Consider the following 22500-nt stretch of genomic DNA (forward strand, 5'->3'; position numbering starts at 1 on the left):
AAAAGCCCGAGATACCGTTAGGATGAAGGAAATGACTTCATTGAATTTTGGATCCATCCCTCCCCCCGCACCCCCCCCCCCCCCCCCCTTCCACATCCATCCTTTCAATCTATTTTTAACATTAAAATTTAAAAAATACCAATACCACAGGAACGAAACGAAATACAAATTCATCGAACAACACGAAAATGGAACCAAGTTTAGGAATTGGCAGCGATGCATTTTAAAAATTTAAAGACAAAAGAAAGTTAATTGAAGAAGGGGAAAACAATAGGGATATAATAAAGTTAAAAAATAAAATTAATTCTCTTCATTCCCAAGGGGAATTTGTTTTTAGGGTCTATTCTTAGGGAAGACTGGATGAACCCAAGCGCCAGCCTCAGCGCAGCGCCGCAAAGTGAGCTAGGGCGAGGTGACTTGCTCAAGGCCGCACAACAAAGGCGGGTAGTCGAACTCGGTACCTTTTGGGTAGGAAGTAAGACCATACCGTTCAGCCATGCTGCCCCCATATGGGTTTGTGCAATCAGATAAAGAGTTTTTAGATAGTTCGAAGATGACGTCATTCTGGCCTTTGTTATTTTTTTTTGCCATTTGCGTTTATGAGTAATACTCACTAAACTGTATTAAACTGACTATAAACGTTCATAGATACACACAGTTTTGTGTGTTGGTCCGTTATACTTCCGGATGGCAATGTTATGAGCTTCTTAGCCAAGGGCATACTATCTATAAATAGTTCGAAGTTGACGTCACTCAGGTCTTTGTTATAATGCTCACTGAACTGTATTAACCTGACTATAAACGTACATGGATATACACAGTTTTGTGTGTTGGTCCGTTATACTTCCGGATGGCAATGTTATGAGGTTCTTAGCCAAGCGCATACTATCTACACATCATTTATGACAACGGGATGTATTAACATTTTCAATTTTTTAAAATATTTTTAATTTACCGAAGAACGGTTTTACGAGCAAAATGTTCAATATAGACTATAGTATTTGATCTTTCTATATTTTAAAAGTTGTGATAATATAAATTTGTGTCCATTACTTTGAAAAAACTAAATCCGCCTACGCCCACTGACCGGCAATCGGACTGTCTGAGGTTCGATCCCAAGTCGAGATAATCTTGATTGTTTGGCGATGATTTTGATTTTTTTTTTCTTGTATTTTTCAATCTGCTTTGTCTTGTCATGTCATGAAGTCGCAACTCTGTGCATCAAAGACAATCACGACTGTGCTGCCGTTATTTTTAGAAACACAGTAAAGATAGTTCGAAGATGATGTCACTCCGGTCTTTGTTATTGTTTTTTGCCATCCGCGTTTATGAGTAATGCTCACTGAACTGTATTAACCCGACTATAAACGTTCATGGATACACACAGTTTTGTGTGTTGGTCCATTATACTTCCGGATGGCAATGTTATGAGCTTCTTAGCAAAGCGCATACTATCTTTATGCAATGTTAACGAGGACGAGAGACCATGCGCACAACCAACATGACGTTCTCTCTCTAATAACTTTTCCGCCGGTGACGTCACAGACTATGGGTGACGTCCAATCAAGGGACGCTACTCTTCCGCTAATCTCATTCCCTATAGATAGTATGCGCTTGTCTAAGAAGCTCATAACATTGCATCCGGAAGTTTAACGGACCAACATACAAAACTGTGTGTAACCATGATCTTTTATAGTCTGGTTAATACAGTTTAGTGAGAAGTACTCATAAACGCGGATGGCAATAAACAATAACAAAGACCTGAGTGACGTCATCTTCGAGCTATCAAGAGCACATACTGTGTTCTTTAATAAAACGACAGTGTGAGTAAGGTTAGGAGAAATGGACGTGATTAGGCTTCCATTTTGATTTTAACGATTTCTCTGTCAAATTCAATTTGGCCATTATATTTTTTTTTAAATAAAATATTCGGGCAGAGAATGAATTCCATATTCGGATGGTGTTTTCTTTCTTTTTGAATAAGGTTATGCGGCTATGTGGTCTAGTGGTATGACACTCGCTTTCGGATCGGATGGTCCTGGGTTCGAGCCTCGCGCTCGGCGCATAATTGAGTCCTTGGAAAAAGGCTCTTTACTCACATTCTCTCACCGTACTCAGGTGTAAAATGAGTACCTGGCCGTTAACAGCGTTGTCTTTGTCCGAAAAATTGTAATATCGCCTAACAGGCGACATGTCCCGTCCTACATGTTAAATGTTGGTGTTGACCAGGGACCCCTTGTTAAGCGCTTTGAGCACATTTAGTGGATATTGCGCTATATAAAGCTCAAATTTTTTATCACTTAATTGTGATTGTTGTCAGTCCCTGACGGGCTTTAACTCACTCAATCTTATAAGTTTCGCTACGTTTCAAAATTGGAAGAAATGTATTAAAAATAAGCATGTACATAGATAGTTTTATTCAACCACCATTAACATGCAAAAACTAAAAACATTAGCTTTGATACTACTACGCCTATAATTTGTCTCGTAAAAATGTAATAAATAGGCATGGGGTAAAAGGAACCCCGGGTACACTACGTATATAGTCGGTGTTAGGGTTGAGGGAGCTAAAGAGGACATTGACTTTTTGTACAGTGCGTCACTTATGTAATGGTGACCATGTTAGGCATCTTGCGGACGCCTTCAGTCCTCCTGCTTTGTCTGGCACTGTTCCATAAATATTTATTCCAGATCTTTATCATATACCAGTGCCTGCTCCCTAATTTGTCACTTTAATATAAGGCTGATAGCTTAAATAAGCTCAGAAGACACCAGCAAAGCATCATCTTTCAACTAAGACCACAACACATACCGCTCAATAGCCATTTTAAGCAAAATTACAAAAGACACATCCCCTTCCTGCCCCCCATGTCAACACCCCAATGAAACAGTAACACACCACTTGCTTGAATGTCAGCCTCTTGAAGACCTCAGATGCACATTCCTCCCACCAAATCCAAGCATCAGTAACACACTTTATAGTCACTTGGAACAACTACAAAAGACGTCTAACTTCTACGTCATGGCACAAGACCAAGGGCTAGAGCGCAGGTGGTTGCTGGTTCGGATAAGTAACTAAGTTACTTTGATAAACTTAGCTTGTTTTGAATGTCACCTCTATAAACAATGCTTTTGATAGAGACTTTTGAAGTTACTGTAGGTCTTATCAATTTTATTTTTAAATGCGAGTTAAGAATCTGTTGTGCGCGTATGTGGTCTTGTCGACAAAGGATCCTCAGGTGTAAAACAAAAGAATAAAGAAGACAGAAATGGTTCTCAAACTTCCAAACACTTCTGGGAGAAGATCCAGTCAGAGCAACGGAAGATGACGTAGACCTAGACCCAATTCTGCAAGATATCTGTATAGACGAGAGTGACTTTACAGTGGATGAGATAAAGAAGGCCAAAAAGACTCTCAGTGATGGAAAACAATCCGGACCTGATGACACCCCACCTGAAGTATGGTAGTACTGTGACTTAGATGATATCCTGTTGGAGTTTACAAATGGATTACTAAACAGGAATGAAAAACCAAATCAGTGGTCGGAAATTGATCTGATTACAGTCTCAAAGGGAGGAGACCTAAGTGATACCTCCAACTACAGGGGAATCAGCCTTGCCGCTATAGCTGCCAAACTCGCTAATAAGATGATCCTCAACAAAAAGAGATTGACCCTCATCTACATTCTTGTCAAAACGGCTTCAGACCAGGAAGATCCACGACTGCTCACCTCCTGGCAATGAGATGGTTAATAGAAGGAGTAAAAAGTCACAACAAGAAGGCAAACATTCTATACGTAGACTTTAAGAAGGCCTTTGACTCGATACATCGCCCTACCATGATGGAAATCTTAAAAGCGTATAGTATACCTCCTAAACTTCTCTCTGCTGTTAAAATAATGTATGAGAACACGGGCAAAGGTTATCTCTCCAGATGGTGAAACTGAGCTGTTTGAGATACATTAGGTCCCTATCTCTTTGCAATTGTCTTGGACTATGTGATGGAAAGACCTACGCTGGCGTGGAGAACGAGCTTGGCTTCACGCTACATAGACAAAGAAGTAGGCGCAATCCAGCTATGATTGTCACGGATCTAGATTTCGCAGATGATCTGGCTCTACTGAACGAGGAGATGGACCAGGCACAAGAAATCTTCAATAGAATTGAAACTGAGGCTAAACGGGTAGGACTATGCTGTAATGCTAAGAAGACAGTTTTCCAAACCTACAACCAAGAAAGGCCAATTAGCATACAGGCAAAGAATGGAGAATGGCTGAAGGAAGTTGACAACTTCAAGTACCTAGGAGGTTGGACTCAAAGCAGTTCCTCTGATATTTCTGTCAGAAAAGCATTGGCTTGGAGTGCCTGTCACAAACTCAGGAAAATCTGGAGTTCAAACCTACAGAGGGAAATAAAGAAGAGACTGTTCCTGGCAACGGTAGAGCCAGTGCTTCTATATGGAGCAGCGACATGGAGTCTTACTAAAGCCCTTGAAAAGCAACTGGACGGCTGCTACACCCGTAAGCTGCGGATGGCCCTCAATGTAAGCTTGAAAGAGCACATAACAAATGAAGAGCTCTACAGTGACCTCCCCCCAGTGACCTCGAAGATTCAAAAGAGAAGACTGAGACTTGCGGGGCACTGCTGGAGACACAAGGAGGAGATTGCGAGCAGTCTTGTGCTATGGGAACCACCTGAGCGAACCAGAAGCAGAGGCAGGCAGAATAAAACCTACATTGACTGTCTGCTAGATGACACAAGAATGGACAACACCCGGGAGCTGCGTACGTTTATGGAGGACAGGACAGAATGACGAAGACTTGTGGCTCATGTTGGGCGCCCCAAGGGGCGGCCTAAGTAATTAAGTAAGTGGTCTTGTGGTATAACACTCGCTTTCGGATAGGAAGGTCCTGAGTTCGAGCCTCGCTCGGCGCATAGTTGAGTCTTTGGAAAAAAACAGACTCTTTACTCATTCTCTCAACGTACTCAGGTGTAAAATGAGTATCTGGCCGCTTAAAGCGTTGTCTCTGTCCGAAAAAAAAAGTTTAATATCGCCTACCAGGCGTCATGTCACGTCCTACATGTTAAGTGTTGCTGTCGGCCAGGAAAACCCTTGTGAAACGCTTTGAGCACGTTTTGTGGATATTGCACTATATAAAAGCTCCATTAAAAAAAGTATTATATGGCAACGCGGTCATTGTTGAAATAACATCAATAGATAATTAAATCAAAAACAAAAATAAATAAACTACACAATAATTAATTAATGTTTCCCTTGGGATTCTCGAACGCGGGAACCCGTAACGAGATCATTAGGGCTTTCTCTCACCTTCCAACCAATGAACATCGAAGGACCCCGTGAGGCCGGGCGCTGATCGCATCCACGATAAACTTTAATGAAAAGAGAATTGATTAAAAACTAACACAACATCACAGATAATGAAAATAAAAACGAAAGAAAAAGTGATTAAAAAGTAACAAAATAGCAGAGATAAAAAAAAAACGAAAAAAAAAAGTGATTAAAAACTAAAACAACAGCATAGATAACGAAAAACGAAAACAAAAAAACACAAAAAAACCCGATTTAAAACTAACGTAACAGCAAAGAGAACGAAAAACGAATAAAAAAGTGATTAAAATCTAACAAAACAATATAGATAAGCAAAAACGAAAATAAAAGTGTTTAAAAACTACAAAACAGCATAGATAACGAAAAAAAAACGTGATTAAAAACAAACAAAACAGCACATCTATAGAGAGTATGCGCTTGGCAAAGAAGCTCACAAAATTGCCATCCTAAAGTATAACGGATCAACACACAAAACTATGTGTAACATTGAACGTTTATAGTCTGGTTAATCCAGTTTAGTGAGAACTACTCATACACGCGGATGGCAAAAAAAAGAAAAAAAAACAATAACAAAGACCCTAGTGACGTCAACTTCGTTCCATCTATAGATAACGAAAAACGAAAAAAAAAAAAAAGGAAAAAAAAAGAAAAAAGAAAAAGAAGCGATAATGCGACAAAAAAAGCTTCTAATTAATTTCCATGCTACAAAAGCAGCGAATCTGCATTGGATTTGGATGGACAAAAGCAAAACCTCATTATTCACTTTATTATTTTACTTATTTTAATTGTTAATTTTTCTCTTCAATTATCTATTTTTTCCCCTCTTTTTGACACGACATATTATTTATTCTTTGTTAGCTTCATTCCCCTTGACGGTTTACACGCTATGGGTACAGGCTGACGTGATGAGGATGAATAATAGCGAGGAAAGCCGATGAGATGATGACGTGTGCTGGAGTAACGCTTTTATATCATTATTTGGAACAGATGTTATCGGTCGTTATTTAATTTGTACGCTATTAATTAATAGTGATGAATATTATGTTTTATTGGGGAAATTGGGTCCCCTTTGGTACCTTTGTGATTGGACTCTTGCAAAGCAACGTGAGGAGAGTGATGAATATTATGTTTTATTGGGGAGATTGGGTCCCATTTGGTGCCTTTGTGATTGGACTCTTGCAAAGCAACGTGAGGAGAGTGATGAATATTATGTTTTATTGGGGAGATTGGGTCCCCTTTGGTGCCTTGGTGATTGGACTCTTGCAAAGCAACGTGAGGAGAGTGATAAATATTATGTTTTATTGGGGAGATTGGGTCCCCCTTTGGTGCCTTGGTGATTGGACTCTTGCAAAGCAACGTGAAGAGAGTGATAAATATTATGTTTTATTGGGGAGATTGGGTCCCCCTTTGGTGCCTTGGTGATTGGACTCTTGCAAAGCAACGTGAGGAGAGTGATGAATATTATGTTTTATTGGGGAGATTGGGCGTCTTTGGTACCTTGGTGATTGGACTCTTGCAAAGCAACGTGAGGAGAGTGATAAATATTATGTTTTATTGGGGAGATTGGGTCGCCTTTGGTGCCTTGGTGATTGGACTCTTGCAAAGCAACATGAGGAGAGTGATGAATATTATGTTTTATTGGGGAGATTGGGTCACCCTTTGGTGCCTTGGTGATTGGACTCTTGCAAAGAAACGTGAGGAGAGTGATGAATATTATGTTTTATTGGGGAGATTGGGGCGTCTTTGGTCCCTTGGTGAGTGGACTCTTGCAAAGCAACGTAAGGAGAGTGATAAATATTGTTTTATTGGGGAGATTGGGTCCCCTTTGGTGCCTTGGTGATTGGACTCTTGCAAAGCAACGTGAGGAGGGTGATGAATATTATGTTTTATTGGGGAGATTGGGTCACCCTTTGGTGCCTTGTGATTGGACTCTTGCAAAGCAACGTGAGGAGAGTGATGAATATTATGTTTTATTGGGGAGATTGGGTCCCCCTTTGGTGCCTTGGTGATTGGACTCTTGCAAAGCAACGTGAGGAGAGTGATAAATATTATGTTTTATTGGGGAGATTGGCCCCCTTTGGTGCCTTGGTGATTGGACTCTTGCAAAGCAACGTGAGGAGAGTGATGAATATTATGTTTTATTTGGGAGATTGGGTCCCCTTTGGTGCCTTGGTGAGTGGACTCTTGCAAAGCAACGTAAGGAGAGTGATGAATATTATGTTTTATTGGGGAGATTGGGCGTCTTTGGTACCTTGGTGATTGGACTCTTGCAAAGCAACGCAAGTAGAGTGATAAACATTGTTATAATGGACAACATTTTGCGTCATTTTTTTTTTTTTGAGATTTCCATTAAAACAATTAGCCCATAAGGAATTGGGTCATCAGACCTGCAAATAAGTGCACGTCGGGTTGAACAATGTTTTGCCCCCCCCCCCCCCCCCCCCCCTCGAAGACTTACTTATGTGATAGAGGAATACATTTTAACTTTTTTCTTTTTTGTCTTTTACTTATTTTGTTTGTTTTCTTTTTGCATAACATAAGGAAATTGTATGACGTCAGCATGATAAATATCGCCTTCCAGGGAATAGATAAAATCGTACAATTTCTTCGAATTACCATTCATTATCTCTCCGATATAAGCAATAAGCCAGATGCACGGTAAAATCTTCCGACAGAACAATCCATCACGTGACATCCGGGCAATGAAATTATCGTGTCCAAGACGAAAATCACGTGACCCAGCTCGAAAAATGCCTGACAGAAACAGAAGATTGCCATGCTCTGACGTAACACTTTTTTTTTATTAAATCAAACATTTGGACATAAACCTTACACCTAGGACCTTTCGATCGGAAAGCGAGTGTCGTACGAGAGAGAAATAGAGAGAGAGAGAGAGAGAGAGAGAGAGAGAGAGAGAGGGGAGAGAAAGAGAGAGAGAAGATAGAGAAAGAGAGAGAGAAAGAGAGAGCGAGAGAGAAAGAGAGAGAGAGAGAAAGAGAGAGAGAGAGACAGAAAGAGAGAGAAGAGAAAGAGAAAGAAAGAGAGCGAGAGAAATAGAGAGAAAGAAATAAATAAAGAGATAGTTAGATAGATAGATAGATAGATAGATAGATAGAGAGAGAGAGAGAGAGAGAGAGAGAGAGAGAGAGAGAGAGAGAGAGATCACATAGCCTCACTCAAAGAAATCTCGGGTTCAAAGAATTTTGCACAAGTTAGGGAATCACCCTAAACATGTCGACAAGGGGCAGCGTGGCTCAGCGGTGCGGTCTTCGCTTCGTACCCAAAAGGTACCGAGTTCGATTACCCGCTGCGTTGTCTGGCCTTGAGCAAGTCACCTCGCCTTAGCTCACTTTGCGACGCTGCACTGCGGCTGACGCCTGGGTTATTCCATTCTTCCCTTGGAATAGGCCCCTGAGATAAATTTCTCCTATGGGATGAATAAAGGAAATTTTATTTTATTAATTTATTTTAAAACATATTAAATATTATTAAAAAATATTTCATTCTAAAAAATCTCGGGTTTAAAGACTTTTGACCAAGTTAGGGAGTCACTCTAAAAATGTCGAAACGTGAGTCAAATGAAAGAGAGTAGGGAGAGAAAAAAAAGAGAAGAAGAGAGAGGAGAGCACGCTAAACAGTCAACGTCACAATCGAACAGAGAGAGACAAGAGAGAGAGAGAGAGAGAGAGAGAGAGAGAGAGAGAGAGAGAGAGGGGGGAGGGGGGGAGAGATAGAGAGAGGGAGAGAGGGAGGAGAGAGAGAGAGAGAGAGAGAGGGGAGGGGGGAGTGTAGGAGAGGAGAGCGAGAGAGAGAGAGAGAGCGAGCGGGGGATGAAAAACAAACTATTTTTATGCTATGCATTTAATTAAGAAACTCACAACATCCGCCAGCCGGATATAAAGTACACAAAACTCTGTGTAACCTTGAACGTTTTTAGTCTGAATAATACAATTTAGTGAGAACTACTCATAAAAATGTCTGAATAAACAAATAACACAAAAAAAAAAACAAAAAAACAAAACAAAAAAAAAAACAAAACAAAACATAGAGCTTCCGTTCCTTTTGTACTGGACTGTCCGACCGTTCGACGTAAATTCCCGATATCGTGTTTACCGTCCCATTCACTCACTGCTGAGTGGGTAGGGGGGATAGCAAAAAAAATCTTGACTGCACCCGGGATCGACCTTTGTCCATTTGCGTGTGAAGCAAGTGCTCTACCAACAAAGCTATTGGGACTCCCTACAATGAATATTGTGCTACATAAATGCTCGTTTCTTTTTGTCTTGTCTTTTTTTTTTTTAAAGGCTCAGACTTGCAGTCAAAGGAATAAGCAAGCCATACTTCCATAGCAGCAGTGAGAAGGAGAGACGCCCTGAGAGAATAAATGACCTCGGAAGCCCTTGAAGAGTCAATGAGATTCGTTCGAGAGATAGGCCAGCCATTCGGTAGTCTTTTGCCAAATCTAACAGACTCGGGTACCCATTCACAGCTGGGTGGAAAGGGGGGCGGGGTCTAGAAAAAAAATCTCGACTGCACCCGGGGATCAATCTCGGTGTCTTTGCGTGTGAAGCGCGTGCTCGACCAAATGAGCTATTGGGACCCCCCACAGTGAATGTTGTGCTATATAAATGCTCAGTTTCTTTTCCTTTTATTTGCTTTTTTTTTTTTTTTAAAGTCTCAGACTTGCAGTCAAAGGAATAAGCAAGCCATACTTCTATAGCAGCAGGCAGTGAGAAGGAGAGAGGCTCCGGCAGAAATGACTCCGGAAGCCATCGAAGAGTCAATGAGATTAGTCTGGAAAGTTCGAGAGATCAGCCAGCCGTTCGATTACTCAAGACGGAAACTGGAATGGCAGGGTGTGTGCGTATATATGTGTGTGTGTGTGTGTGTGTGTATGTGTGTGTGTGTGTGTGTGGGATGAGGGGGAAGAGATAGGAGAGGGGGGGGGGGGGACTGGGTGTTTGACGGGGGAGTAGGAGGGCGATGTTGGCAATGGATTGTGATTTTATAATGACTGTACATTGCATGTAGTTGTCGAGTCTACTAAGGTTTAGGCCGGTTTTTCATTAGAGCAAAAAAAAAAAAAAAAAAAAAAAAAACCAAAAAACCCCAAAAAACCCAGTGAAGTAACAAAAAATAATAAAATCAAATTTTTCAAGTTTAAACCATGTAATCATACATGTAATCATGCAATGCATGTTAAAATGTCCACAGTTGTCAGTGATTTATAATGTTTTGTTTATTCTTTCACTACGCCATCAAATACCCGATTTCCATTTTATACTGGTATCGGGTCGCCTGTTACGTGGCATTTTTGTCCTGGTACACCAGCAATTGCCTTAAATGTCTATGGTCAAAATGTTATAGTCTTCAAATTTTAGATTTGAATCGGGTAATGAGTGTCACTGCCAAGATTATTGACGAAAATCGACGTATACGTTTATGCAGGTCTGACATCCGAACCCCATTATGGGCCTAGTTTAAAATTGTTGTAATGGACAATATTTTGCGTCGTTTTTATGAGAGTTCCATCACAAGAATGAGCCCATTAGAAACTGGGTTACCAGACCTGCGAATATGTGCACGTCGCCTACAATACAAAGTGTGAAGAGTGAATTTTTCTGTAACCATCACATCAGTGGTCCAGAGACTTGACTTGTGCGCATGCTCAGAGCATCTCATGTGATGCCTTCCATCAATCAGTGATGTATTATAATACGGCCAACATCACATGGTTAAGGTAAAAGCCATAATCAATTTATTATTGGTATTCAATTATAAATACATTTTGTTTTCTCGTTTTTTCCCCCTTTTGTTGTTAAAATATATAAAGAGATAGGATTAAGCTAGACATAATATGGAGAGATATGAACAGATAGAGAAAGAAAGAAATAGAGAAAGAGAGTGAGAGAGAGAGTGAGCAAGAGAGAGATAGAGATAGATAGATAGATAGATAGAGAGAGAGAGAGAGAGAGAGAGAGAGAGAGAGAGAGAGATGTGTGTGTGCTTGAGAGAGACAAATAGATAGATAGGTAGATAGATAGATGGATAGATAGATAGATAGATAGATAGATAGATAGATAGAGAGAGAGAGAGAGAGAGAGAGAGAGAGAGAGAGAGAGAGAGAGAGAGAGAGAAATAATTTCTTGTGTAGAGTGTGGTTATAAATTCAATTTACGGGACAGCAGCAGCGTTAAGGGAGTGACGAGCAAGTACCATCAAGTGGACAGGTCAGAGACGGAGGGATAGATAGATAGATAGATAGATAGATAGAGAGAGAGAGAGAGAGAGAGAGAGAGAGAGAGAGGGTGTTTGTGTGTATAAGAGAGAGATAGATAGATATACAGACAGATAGATAGATAGATAGATAGATAGATAGATAGATAGATAGATAGATAGAGAGAGATAGATAGATAGAGAGAAAAGGAAAGAAAGAGAGAGAGAGAGAGAGAGAGAGAGAGAGAGAGAGAGAGGGTGTTTGTGTGTATAAGAGAGAGATAGATAGATATACAGAAAGATAGATAGATAGATAGATAGATAGATAGATAGATAGATAGATAGAGAGAAAAGGAAAGAAAGAGAGAGAGATAGAGATAGAGAGAGAGAGAGAGAGAGAGAGAGAGAGAGAGAGAGAGGGGTGTTTGTGTGTATAGGAGAGAAAGATAGATATACAGATAGATAGATAGATAGATAGATAGAGAGAGAGAGAGAGAGAGAGAGAGAGAGAGAGAGAGAGAGAGAGAGAGAGAGAGAGAGAGGACCCTCTTATGTAAAGAGCAAGGGGAGACAATTCTATTCAATTTCCAGGGAAGCGGTAGAGAGAGAGAGAGAGAGAGAGAGAGAGAGAGAGAGAGAGAGAGAGAGAGAGAGAGAGAGAGACATTAGTGAGCAAGTGCCATCATGTGGACACCACCAGACGCTAAGATGATAACTCCATAGAGGGGAAGGAGGCGAAGAGGGCAAGCGTCACTTTGTGATGGTGGTGACAATGTTATGAAATGACGCTTAATGGAATCTGTCGTCTGATCAGGTGATGAATAAATAGGCTATGGATGGATTTAGCGTTTTATGAATCATTAACGTTGTCAAATATTATTTGTTCATAGACTATATTATTATATCTATAAAATATGCCGCTGTGTGGCCTAGAAGTGATATGTTGATAATGATGATGATGATGATGATGATGATGATGATGATAATAATAATAATATAGTGGCAATTTGTCATGTGGCGTAGTTGCACACATATGTAAAGGCTAATGATCGTAGTGGCTTTTAGATAGATGGTAATGTTATTCCTTTGCATTGTGTTGTAGATGTTGGTAATGACTAAAGAGTTCAAGAGCCAGTGATGATAATTGAATGTACAACATCAAGACATTCAAATAAAAATCCAGATTCCTAGTTTAATTTCTTACTGCTTTAATTGTGATAAATTCGAAATCCTAATCAAGTAGAATGGTCATATTCAATCAGTTTCATACATTCCAAATCCGTAAAATCAATCCAAAGGTTAAGTTATTTTGTGTATGCAACCATTTTTAATATACGTGGAATATTTCTAAGTCTGTATATGCAAATAAATGATGGTGAGCACAAAAAAGGTTCAAAGTAAAAACGTGCAGCTCATAGTGAAGTAAAATGTAGAATAATCGAATAGAATAATCCCGGTTTCATAAGATACGCTATGTTTTATACCCTATTGTAAACTGTTCCCACAATTCCTTCAAACCACTCCTCCTTCAAATTTTGACAGTTCCATGTCAGTCTAAAATCCACCCCCTAAGAGTAAAAGCAAATCATATTCAACATGAAACGTTTTAAACCCTTAATTTTAATGCTAAACCCCGCCTTTCATGATATACTATTATTATAAATGTCATATTCTCAAGCACATACGACCCGAAGCCAATTAAGAAAGATGGATAAACTAGTAATAAACACGATAAACTGTCCACTAACTTGGACGTAAAACTGTCCCAAACGAATCATCCACAGATCCAGTTTTACTGATATGCCTGCATCGTGCACCCACTAAACCCATTTTCTGGAATAAATGACCATTTAGCACTATCTAGAAATCTTATTTTTTTATCCTTCTCTATGTCTTTTTCATTTTAAAATCATTATCTCTTAAAAATGTGAAACCAATCTCATAAAACTGTATATAATATTCAAAACATAAAACAAAGGGACACTGCCGGATGGACACTTGTAGTTAGAAAGGGTTGATGGATGGATGGATGGATGGATACATGAACATCGGAGGCGGGGGGGGGGGGGGGGGGGTGTCCGGCAACAAGAAGAGCAACAAGAGGAGCCAGACGACCGATCCCAAAGACAGAAGATTAACAAGAAATGCAAGTGGCAGGAGCATGGCAGAAGCAACGGTCGTGGCGGGTCCGGTCGGGTCGTTCGTGCTGCGCGAGTCCGTCGTATGTTGAGCATGGGGGCGGAGTATCGGTTAAACAGTTAACTGGAAAAACTCGTATCCAAAATTCTGGCCAGAAAACTCGTCCTTCAAATATCGATCGATTGCATTGGCCCTCATTTTGGCAAACACGCTCAATCCTGGGATTTTGCGAAGTCCCAGGTTTGAGAGTTGTCCCCCCCCCCAAGAGGAGGGTTATTTAAATGGATCAATATTTGAAGGACGAGTTTTCTGGCCAATTTTTGAAATGACGAGTTTTTCCTAGTACGGCAGTTAACTGGTTAAAACGACGAGGTTTAGTTCTATCGTACTCTGGACAAAAAAACAAACAATATTTTAAAATTTGGCCAGAAAACTCGTCTTTCAAATACCGATTGATTTAAATGACCCTCATCTTGACAAAAAAAAAAAAAAAAATCTAAAAACCTGGCATTTAAAAGAAGACCTCCCGATGTCCAAGTTTTGAGTTGTTGTTGCCAAGATGAGGGTCCTTTAAATCGATCGATATTTGCAGGGCGAGTTTTCTGGCCAAATTTAAAAAAAAAAGGGTTTTTCCAGAGTACGGCAGAAAGTTGAGGTGGCGTGTGGGGATGTGGAAGCGAGTGGTCGGCTGTAACGGTCGGTGACTAAAAAATCGTTCTTATTTCTATAGCAGCTCATCGGAAAAAATCTGAAGTCTGTGTCTACTCCACCCTTCTCCTTATCGATACATGTAGATGTCGGGCTGTATTATTATGGTAAACACACACGGGACAGCTAAAGATAGAGTTTTGAGTCTGAGGGAGGATAAGAAAAAAAGTCGAAGTCGAAGTCGAAGAAGAAGAATAAGAAGACGAATAGTAGGATTTTTTTGCAGTAGTTATTGGAAACGTGAGATGAATAGCAGCGAGAAAAAAAATAATGGCGAGGGGGAAGGGATGGGGGGGGGGGGGGGGGGGGGGGAGAAAAAGAGGATGCAAGCTGGAGAAGCAGCCAAAGAAACTAGAGAGTTGATGACAGCAATTGATAGGGATTAAAGGTTTTCAGATACTGTTACTTATTATCGTTATTATTACTATCGTTGCTATCTGAGAATATAGTCATTACTACTTGTCTGAGTAGTATTCTTAGAATAATATTGGTAGTAACCTTCTTTTTTTCTTTCTCTTTTTTTCTCTTTTTGAGGGCTTGTGTGATATATATATATATATATATATATATATATATATATATATATATATATATATATATATATATATATATATATATGGATAGATAGCTATATAGATAGATAGATAAATAAGTTGATAGATTGAGAAATGAACAGATGGGTGCACTAATAAATAGTAATTACTCCTTGTCTGAGTAGTATTATTAGAATAATAATGGTAGTACTTTTTTTTTCTTTCTCTTCTCTTTTGGAGAGCTTGCGATTGGTAGTTCTGGCGTAGTGATAACTAAATATGAGTCAATGGAAAGAGAAATATAGATTTTTTTAAAAATAGTCCTTCCGAGCCATTTAGCACATGGAGCCGGAGTTTATCCCGGTTTCTATAGCGTGAAACGGACAATTGCTTGCTATCATTTGGGTATCGATAGGATGCTAGTCAGTCGCAGAGTACTTTCCACAAGATCTAACCAATCCAGCTACCATGACTGCCGTGTGGACAGGGGGGGGGGGGGGGGGTCAGAAAAAAAATATCTCCATATTACATAAATAAACAGATTTAGAAAATCCAGATAGATAAACAGACTGAGAGATGGGATGCATAGACAAATAAATGGATAGTTGGGTAGATGTATAGAATAGAATGATTGAAAGATATATGGAGATATAAATAAATATATGGATGGATAAAAATATAGATAGAGAGATAGATTGATAAATAAATAGATAGAAAAATATATGGATAGAACAATAGATAAATAGATAGATAGATAGATAGATAGATAGATTGAGAAATGAACAGATGGGTGGACTAATCACTAAGTTTATTTAATAAATAGATATACGGGTAGTTGGTTTGATTGCTGAACAAATGGCTGGAGTGATGGTTGGAGAATGCATAGATAAAGGAATAGAAAAATGAAATAAAGACGTCAAGAGTCATTATATACAGACTGGATAAGTTTCAGTTACAGATCAAGATCCAGACATAGTTAATAATACAATTACCCTGCTCTAGTCTTGTAGAACTTTTGTATGGCCGTATCAAAATATTGGTATTGGCAAATCTCTCTCTCTCTCTCTCTCTCTCTCTCTCTCTCTCTCTCTCTCTCTCTCTCTCTCTCTCTTTCTCGCTCACTCCTAATTTAACTTGCGTGTGTTGATTTCTGTACCGAAGCGTAAACAACCCCCCCCCCCCCCCATACGAAGAGAGAGAGATAGATAGATAGAGAGAGAGAGAGAGAGAGAGAGAGAGAGAGAGAGAGAGAGAGATCGATATATATATATATATATATATATATATATATATATATGAATACATATATAAATATATACCTATATATATACACACACTCTCACGTACCCACACACAGAGTGAGTGAGTGAGTGTCTGTGTGTGTGTGTGTGTGTGAGAGAGAGAGAGAGTGTGTGAGAGTGTAGATAAGTGGGGTAGTTGCACACTATGTTATGGCTTATGATCGTATAGTGGCGTTTTGATAGATGGTAATGATATTCCTTTACATTGTGTAGTAGATGTTAATAATGACGAAAGAGTTCAAGGGCCAATGATGATAATTGAATGTACAACATCATGACATTCAAATAAAATTCCAGATTCTAAGTTTCATTACTTAGTTTTATTTGTTGTGATAAACTCCAAATCCAAATCAAATAGCATGGTCATAATTCAATCAGTTTCATAAATTCCAAATCCGTAAAATCGATCCAAATGTAAAGTTATTTTGACTATGTAACCATTTTCAATATACGTGAAATATTTCTAAGTCCGTATAATAAAGATTCTTAGTAGGATGTTGGAACTCGTAGCATAATGCAACATTCAACCCAAAGTAAAGTAGAATGTCGAGACCAGAACAGAAACACTCTGTTTTATATCCTATTGTAAACTGTCCCACAATTCCTTTCACCAAAGATCAGTATCGTACGCCCAAATAATACTGTATGCCTAAATAATAAATACCAACTATAATGTAATGCTTTTAGACTATCCCCAAATACCAAGTAACACCGATCAAAGAAAGTAATTTTCTAGTACTCAATATAATGACCGATACATTAACTTGGGACGTAAAACTGTCCTAAACCCATTAAATATTTACCAAGTTTCACCGAAATAACTGCTTCTTAAATTCATTCAATAATTCATTTGCTGGAATAATTGATCATGTTTTTCACTAGCATTCTCGTTTTTGCATAAGCTTTCTTACAGATAGACAGGAAGAAACAGAAAATAGGTATATCGACAGGCACACAGACAGACAGACATACAGATAGATAGAAAGATAGATAGATCGATAGATAAATAGATATATTGATTGATAAAAGGCTAAGCGGATAAATAGATATATAAATGGACAGATAGATTTTTATTCAAAGCTATAAATTAATCATCATCAACATCGTAAAATTATTAAAACTTCCAACAGGACAGGGGATTGGGGGGGGGGGGGGTGACAGCAGCGGACCCTGTTCCCAAGGACTCCTACTCCCGGCCCAATGCCACTGGCACTCTCTAACTCTAAGGTACATACATACAAACAGTCTAGCTAGTTCTTCCTATGTGATGTTATTGTGTACAAAAGAATAGGTAGGAGAAAAGAAGCCGGATAATTGCAGCAAGAAGCAGCGAGCGAAGCAGCAGCAGCAGCAGCAGCACTAGAGCGCGCAGTTAGTGACGCGGACGCGACGAGCTCCGTGGGAAACGATAGATTAGCGCCGCGCCGCGCTGTGCAGAATCTAGGCAGGCAGCGGATTCGGGAATCGGTAATACATAATAATATAGAGAGATACATTGTATAGTATAGCCTGGCTGTACACTACAGATATATCTATCTATCTATCTGTCTATAGCCAGGGATCGGACGGATCATTGTTAATACTTATCTATATATAATATTATATATTTATATATATGTGTGTATGTGTGAGAGAAGAATTCTTATCAGTTGTTAAGTTGGTTGGTTGGTGAGATTGGTGGACTTATTAAATACATTCTGACTGTTTGGATATATAAAGTCATAAAAAGTAAGGTTGGTGAATCTGAACTGAACTTTTAATTTCTCTCTTTTTCTTCACTTGTCATATAAAGAAAATAGCTAGAGAATAAACCTTTTTCCTAGTAGCTAGAGAATATTTTTTTATTCCTAGTTATCTCAAACGATATGCAGTAGTCTAGTGTTTTAATGGTTGAATATCATTATGTGAACAAATAATTGTGGATTATTGTTATTATTATTATTATTATTATTATTATTATTATTATTATTATTATTATTATTATTATTATTATTATTATTATTATTATTATTATTATTATTATTATTATTATATTATTATTATTATTATTATTATTATTTATTATTATTATTATTATTATTATTATTATTATTATCATTATTATTATTATTATTATTATTATTATTATTATTATTATCATTATTATTATTATTATTATTATTATTATTATTATTATTATTATTATTTATTATTATTATCGTCGTCATAATCATCTTCATCATACTCCTCCTTCTCCTTCCTCCTCCTCATCATCATCACCATTAAATATTGTCATTACTAACAGTTACAAAAATAATAAAATCAACCCCTTTCACATATATATCTATATATATATATATATATATTATATATATATATATATATATATATATATATATATATATATATATAATAAGTTGTAAACATCGTTATATTTCCGTTGCTTGCATGTAAGATATTATATTATATGCAAACAATAAACAAAGCAGATCCTTGAATAGCGAGTCAGGGCGGACTGCTCTATCTATCAAAGGGTCGTTTGATCGCACAATACTTGACGATAATCATCGCCATTACCCCATATGACACACTTCTATTCAAAAACGAAATCATCATACGTTTGGAAGGCTTATTTTTTTCTTTCTTTTCAAAGAGATAAACAAAATATGTGACCCGTCGCCTTGAAACGGTATTATGTCGGGATGATTAAGGGGATGATATTTTAATCTATAACCCAAAATATCAGACTTGGGTTGAGTTTAAATTATATTGAGCTTTTATATAGCGCATTATCCGCTAAACGTGCTCAAAGCGCTTTACAAAGGGTCCCTGACCAACAGCGACAAGTAACATGTAGAAGGAGACATGACGCCTGTAAGACGATATTACAATTTGTTTTTTTGCCGACAGAGAAGACTACGCTGATCACGGACAGGTACTAATTTTACACCTGAATACGGTGAGAGAATGTGAGTAAAGAGTATTTTCCAAGAACTCAACTATGCGCCGAGCAAGGCTCGAATTCAGGACCTTCCGATCCGAAAGCGAATGTCATACCACAATATCACATAGCCGCACATGTTTACATGGTTTATTGCGGAGAATAATTACTCCTTACATATATCACTATTTATAACTACATTCAAATTCCTTCTACAATACCTCATACTTGTAAAAACTTAAAACTCCCACAGCCTAAAAAAAATTATATTACATGTAACAACAATAAAGGGATTTAAAATCTCCGATTTCACATAACAATATTTACTTGGCCGCTTGAGTTATGGGCGACATTGTGATTGTTCAGGTCAAAGTCGAAGAAATCAATTTCTGTTTTAATTCTGCTGTACTTTGACAATTCGCATTTCTTTTTCTTTTATTTTTTTTTCTTGTCTCTTTCATTACAATCAAATTCTTTCTACAATACCTTGCACTTTTATAAACTTAAAACTCCCACAGCCTAAAAAAAATATTTTAAAAAAATGATATTGCATGTAACAACAATAAAAGGGATTTAAAATCTCTGATTTCATATGACAATATTTACTCGACCGTTCGTGCCATTGTTTAGGTCAAAGTCGAAGAAATCAATTTCTATTTTAATTTTGCTGTACTTTGACAATTCGCATTTCTTATTTTTCCCCCCATTACAAGCAAATTCTTTCTAAAATACCTTATACCTTATAAACTTAAAACTCCCACAGCCAAAAAAAAATATTTAAAAAGTATAATATTGCGTGTCAGAACAATTAAAGGATTTAAAATCTCTGATTTCACATGACATTATTTATTCGACCACTTGACTTTTGAGCGACAATCCATTGTTTTGGTCAACGTCGAAGAAACCAATTTCTGTTTTAATTCTGCTGTACTTTGACAATTTCACGCTAGCCTATCGTAAAGTACTTTCATACAGATCAAACGGACCCAGCTACCAAATCGCTGTTGGGTAGACAGGAGAAGAGGGGGCAGGATCACCAAACAAAAAACAAAAAACAAAAAAAAAAACAAAACAAAAAAACAACAAAAACACAACTAAACAAGCAAACAAAAATCCCTCGACTTCACTCGACTGGTTGATATCTCCGTCCCGTTGTGCGTGAAGCGAGTGCTCTATCCACTGAGCTATCGGGTCCCCGACAAGTTGTGGTTGAATCGTAATTTCATCGATATTTGAAATAACAAAAGTTGTTTTTTTTTGTGTGTTTTTTTTTTTTCAAAATGAAGAAAAGACGTTTAGTCAGAACAAGGAAGTATGAGGTAAACCCAGGGATGTAGATATTATTTCAATTAATGATCGAAAGATATCATGAAGAAAAAAACAAAATAAAATCTGATATGAATAATATTACTTTGAAAGAATCAATACATCTTTTCTTTGTCATGAAGAAACGCTAGATGACAATTTAAAATAATAATAATATATCGGATTGCTTTTTTACTAGACTAGTCATTTCAATAAAATATGGCCCGGGGGGGGGGGGGGGGGGGGGGAACATGCTAAAACATAAAATCATAAACACATCATATAATAAAATATCATAAAATGGATCTCACCAGCAGCTTGGTTTTTCGTAAGGCAAGAATATATTACATTAAAAAAAATAAATTATTAATTCAATATTGATTATGATAATCAGTTCTTTAAAAAAAAATAGAGGGTTGGGGTGGGGGCGGGGTGGGGGCGGAGGGTAGTCAACATTGTTCCGTAAAGCCCAAGTTAATTTTTTTATATTTTTAAAAAAATTATATTTGCCAACGACCATAAAATATTACTGACAAATCTAACAAATTATAAAACTATATTTTTACAGACTGACATTCGATTAACTTGCAAACCGTTTTTTTTTTTTAAATTTAGGGTAATTCTATCACCCATTGACTCAAATGATTATTAATTTATAGAATTTCTAGGACATAATAATGATCGATCATAATTTGGCGTTGGGCGGGAATCGCCATCTGGCCACTTTGTTGCCAGATTCATTTTCACGCACCCGCAGAGCAGTCCGATTTTCATTTATTCTCGATCTAAGTTATCTCCACAATACAATAATAATAAAAATAATAATAATAATAATAATAATAATAATAATAATAATAATAATAATAATAATAATAATAATAATAATAATAATAATAATAATAATAATAATAATAATAATAATAATAAAGACAGATGAGTTCCTGCTGTTTGTATTAGCCTTTATAATCACCCCCCCCCCCCCCCCCGTAAACATTTCGGATTTGTTCACTAGTTTTTACTTACATATTTTATTTTTATGGGGCATCGTGGCTCAGCAATACGGTCTTTGCGTCGTACCCGAAAGATACCGAGTTCGATTACCCGCTGTGCGGTGCTGTGTGGCCTTGAGCAAGTCACCTCGCCCTGCCTAGTTCAGTTTGCGGCACTGCACTGCGGCTGACGCCTAGATTATTCCAGTCTTCCCTTGGAATAGACCCTAGAGACAAATTTCCCCTATGGGATGAATGAATAAAGGAAATTTTAGTTTATTTTATCTTTATTATAAATGTTGCCAGATTGTTTAAATGGTATCTCCACGCTAAGTCTTTGATAAAAAGTGGCAAATGCGGACCTGTTAATATTATAATAACATTATCCTGGGGGAATACAGAATTCGCATGAAATTCGTCGTGCGTTGTAAAAATGGCATGTTATCTGTTACCTATCCACTTACTGTCAGGATGCAAATAATGTCCCTGATATATAACTGTAATCTATAATATTATGTTGACGTTAAAAAAAAAACACAAAAAAACAGTATAAACCAAAACGACATGATAAACAATTACAAAACACAACGAATAAACAAAAATAAAACAATGAATAAAAAAAGTCACAAAGACACAAAACAAAAATTTGAAAGAAAAGAAAAAAAAATTAAACAAACAAACCAAAAAAAAAGAAAAAAAAAAGAACAAAAATAATTTCAACAACAACGACAACAACAACAACAAAATTTGCAGTTTCACTAGAAATAATCGATAAAGAAATAACAAAAAAAAAAAAAAAAAAAAAAAAAAAAAAAGAAAGCAAACCCAAAAACACTTGGCAAACTATTCCAATCACTTCCGCCGACGAGGGGTCTCCAAAACAATAAATCACTTAACAGTTGCTTCGAGAGTAATAATAAATCAATCGGGAATGTGTGATTTCAAAAGAAAATACAATAAGTAGATGCAATAACACTTAATATTGTATGACAACGGATCAGGCAGCTTTAAGGGCATCGATAAAACTCTCTCTCTCTCT

General features: G+C 37.5%; 2 protein-coding genes across 5 annotated transcripts in view; one reads left to right on the forward strand and one right to left on the reverse strand.

The window, feature by feature from the left end:
* The window catches only part of LOC144975155 (mitochondrial inner membrane protease subunit 2-like), a 246959-nt gene that overhangs the window by 117772 nt on the left and 106687 nt on the right, over positions 1-22500 (reverse strand). The window lies entirely within an intron of this gene.
* Positions 17648-22500, forward strand: part of LOC144975153 (uncharacterized) — a 74267-nt gene continuing 69414 nt past the window's right edge. For 2 of the 4 annotated variants that reach the window (XM_078918937.1, XM_078918936.1), the window contains exon 1: positions 17729-17975. The gene's annotated coding sequence lies outside the window, so the exon portion shown is untranslated. The other 2 variants (XM_078918939.1, XM_078918938.1) reach the window with 2 other exon arrangements.

This window comes from Berghia stephanieae, chromosome 6 (assembly GCF_034508935.2).
Source record: "Berghia stephanieae isolate SIO BIC M18660-M18661 chromosome 6, UCSD_Bste_1.3, whole genome shotgun sequence".
Lineage (NCBI taxonomy): Eukaryota > Metazoa > Mollusca > Gastropoda > Nudibranchia > Aeolidiidae > Berghia > Berghia stephanieae.